This window comes from Fukomys damarensis, unplaced genomic scaffold (assembly GCF_012274545.1).
Source record: "Fukomys damarensis isolate Sample0158 unplaced genomic scaffold, DMR_v1.0_HiC HiC_scaffold_30, whole genome shotgun sequence".
Lineage (NCBI taxonomy): Eukaryota > Metazoa > Chordata > Mammalia > Rodentia > Bathyergidae > Fukomys > Fukomys damarensis.
In genome coordinates, this window is record NW_022900942.1 from 18036722 (window position 1) to 18040749 (window position 4028).

Here is a 4028-nt window from a genome sequence, read left to right on the forward strand (position 1 = left end):
CTGATAGTATTTTCTGACTGCATTTTATGCAGGAAAAATACAAGAAAGCCAAGTATATACAATACAGTCTGTTTTCTTAAAAAATATCGAATTCAGTATGTGAATTAAAATAGAAAAAATGAGAAGAGAATGAATGACTGGAGGTCAAAACAAATGTGTAATATGTTCTTTTAAGTGCAGCACATATAGCAGACTTGACACAACTGTTTATTGGGATAATGAATATTTAGGGGCACTCATTTTTGCTCCATGATTTGAGGTACTTTTAAGATTTCAAATAAATGGCTGATGAAGATTTGATTCAGAGCAGTTAGGTCTGTTGTCTATGGAATATCATCTTAAAGAGAAGAAGAAAAATGGCATGGGAGGAAAGGAAAACTATAATTAAATGATGTTTTTATCAGATGAATACCAGAGTAAATAGGTCTTAAATTTTTTTAATTTTACAAAAGTGAAACTTTCACATAATTTTTTTGTGTATGACTTCTTAATTATTAAAAATTAAAGTGGAAACTATGCCCTTTTTGTGACATGAGAAAGTTTTTGGATTTGAAGATGATGTTGTCACTGAGTTTATATTCAATGAGCTGGAAGTGAAGAATCTAGATTCCAAAATGATGCAAGTTAACTTGACTGGGTTTTTGAAAGGGAATAAAATGCTGGAGAATTTATGGGAGAACTGTGGCCCCTGCTATTAAGCACACAAGAAAACATCACTGGGATCCCTTCTGCTGTCCTAGAACCAAAGAAAGAAAGATAGAAAGAAAGGAAGAAAGAAAGAAAGAAAGAAAGAAAGAAAGAAAGAAAGAAAGAAAGAGAGAAAGAAAGAAAAAGATTGAACAAGAAAAATTGGCATCATGAAAAAGCAAGATGAAGACAAAGATGAGGAATAAAGAAGAAAAAGAAAGCAGCAGAGAAAAAAGGGAGAGATAGCAAAGCCCAAGAAGATGCAAAGCCATATCTCCTTCCCCTAGAAGACGATCTTCCTGTTAGGAGAGAGAAAAAGCACAGTCATTCTCGATCTCCCCGTCACAGAACCAAGAGTTGGAGGCCTGCCCCTTCTCCAGAAAAGAAGGAAAAAACACCAGCCATCCCTGTAACTTCAGTGAAAATAAAAGAGCCTTCAGTACAAGAAAGTTCTACGACATCTACTATTGACATCCTAAAAGTTCCCAAGCCTGAACCCATGCCAGAACCTAAAGAACCTTCTCCAGGGGAAGAGAGAGAGAGAGAGAGAGAGAGAGAGAGAGAGAGAGCAAGGAAAGACCTGGCCAAGATCTGGTCACACTCCAAATCAAGGTTCTGGACCTTTTCTCTCTCTCCTTCTCATACTCATCCAAAATGGTGCCATAAGTCCCAGTCAAGATCATATTCACCTCGAAGGTGGCCAAGCCCAAGGAGATCACCTCCTCGAAGAAGAACTCCACCAAGGCGAATGCCTCCTCTTTTCTCCAAGGCATAGGAGTAGATGTCCAGTAAGAGGAAGACGGCACTCATCAGCATCCTTGCGTGGGAGTAGCTCATCATCCTCTTCATCTCGTTCTCAGTCACCACCAAAGACATCTCCTAACCCTTAATCCAGCCCCTTTGAAAAAGTCTTAGTTATCTCCATCAGGGAGTCCTCCAAGAAGGCACAGGCTGTCACCTCCAGCTACTCCAGCACAGAAAACTCGTCATTCCCTTCTACCCCAGCAGTCAACCCGTACAAGAAAAAGTCGTGTTTCTGTGTCTCCAGGAAGAACTTCAGTGACAAAACATAAAGGTACTGAAAAAAGAGAATCATCATCACCAGCAACAAAGCCTAGAAAAGTAGAGTTAACTGAATCTGAAGATGAAAGCGTCCAAATAGCTGCAGCCGAACCAGGAGTCTTCATCTGATTCTAACTCCTCTTATTCCTCTGAAGATGAGCGACCTAAAAGATCCCATGTGCAAAATGGCGAGGTTGGCTGTCAGCGGAGTACATCTCCATCAGCACTAAAGCACGGAAAATAGACACCCCCCCCAACCCCGTAGCAGATGGAGAAGTCCCTGCCCTCCACCCACCAGAAGGCGCTGATCTCCTTCAGTTCCTCCTCCCCGGTCGCGGATCTCCCACACCACAACCTCAAAGTAGGATTCCTTCTCTTTCCCCTTGTAGGAGCTCACCTTCCCCAAGAACATAATCTCCTCCCATACAGAGGAGGCTCTTCCTTCTCCACTTCCAGGGAGAAGACCTCCCCCCACGAAGGGCCTCACCACCATCCCCCACCAAAGCACAGGGTCTCCCCCTCTCCACCTCCCAAAGACGCTCCACAGTCGCCAAGAGACGGCACCTTTTCTCTTATCAAAGCATAGGAAAGGGTCCGCCCCAAGCCGCGCTCCCAGGGAGACCAGGTCACCCCAACCAAACGGCATTCTCCCTCACCACAGCCTCGAGCTTCTCAGACCTCAAGTCCTCCACCTGTTCGAAGAGGAACTTCAGCAACACCCCCAAAGAAGTACCATCACCAAGTACCAGGCCCATGAGAAGCGTCTTCAGAACTCCAGAACCCCAAACTACGGAAAAGCCTGCTCACCAAGTTCACAGTCTGTAAGAAGGGTTTCCTTCTCTCCATCTGTCCCTAGATCTCTTGAGCGGGCTGCTAAAAAGCCCCCAGCACCTCCATCCTCTCTCCAGCCTCAGTCACCCTCTATAAACCGGTCACCAGCGGTGCCACTCAAAAAGGCTGAAAAGCCCAACGCCAACCCCATCACCAGCTAGGAATTCAGATCAAGAAAGAGGCAGGAAGAAAAAGAAGGACTAGAAACACAAAAAGGATAAGAAACACAAGAAGCACACAAAATACAAGGAGGAAGTCTGTTGCTGTAGCCGCTACAGCTCCAATAACCTCCGCAGCTGTTGCATCTGCCACAACCACATCAGCACAGGAAGAAGCCGAGGCAGCCGCAGAGCCAGAAAGGGAGACCCAAAGTGAAGCAAAACACAACCTTGATGACTTAGAGAAGCACCTGCGGGAAAAGGCTCTGACATCCATGCGGAAGGCTCAATGGTCCCCACAGTCCTAGGTGGAAATGTTGTTAGGATGTAAATTTTACTTGGTTTGTACTCAATTCAATTTCAAAATCGCTGAAACGTCCTTGAGCTTTAGACTATAACATTTGTTGTAATAATTGCTAGGTTGAAGTTCACCATGTAGAAAGGGGGCGCATGGATTTGCATTGCAAAAAGTGTCTACAGTGTATTAGTGGCATTCTTTCATTGGAAGCTGACATAAATACATTTAGAGTAAAATAGTTTAAGCCAAAAAAATTTATTTTTTTTAAAAAAGGGATTTAAGTATCGTTGGCATTCTTATGGTTTCTTTAAATGCCCCTGGCTATTCCTAGAGCAGCTTCCCCTCCTGCCCCCACTCTTTTCGTTTTTCTTTACCTTTTTAATCATTTGAGACTTCATGCACATTTAAATTATCCTTCCAACCTTGTATAGTTTGCAAGCTTGTCCAGAAATAAGACCACTGTTGAAGTACCACAAAAGGATAAATGAGTATTCCAACGCCGCAGTCTTTTCTGTTGCCTGTGGAATTGCTGCTGAAATCAATCAAAATTAGAGCTCTAGGTGAGCCAGAAACATGAAAGCATGTTTTCCAGTATATTAGCTTTATATGGATGTATAACGAGTTCATTTGGAACACTAGAATTCAATTCCATCCTGTTCTGTCCCATCCCACGCAAACCCCAGCACCCCTCTGCCTCCCTCCCCTTGCCCTTGTAGAGGAAGTGAACTCATCCCAGGAAGGATCCTTCAGCTATGTGAAATTTTTGTTTTCTGAAATATCATGGCTCCATATTTTTGTCTTGTTCTTTCAATTCAAATACAGAAATTCAGAGCTCTTGCATTTGGAAGCTGGAATGGCCCAGATTTTGAAATAGTGTCTTGGTTTCATTGTTTTTGTTTGTTTGTTTGTTGTTTTGTTTTATTTTTAAAAACAAAAACTATATGAAGCTTGTGGATTAAACAATAAATTTCCCAATATAAAAATAAAAAATT

At 42.6% G+C, this 4028-nt stretch overlaps 1 pseudogene; it reads left to right on the plus strand.

Annotated features, from left to right (window-relative positions):
- The first annotated feature begins 599 nt into the window (after nucleotides 1-599).
- Nucleotides 600-3046, plus strand: LOC104855728 (annotated as a pseudogene).
- The last annotated feature ends 982 nt before the right edge of the window (nucleotides 3047-4028 follow it).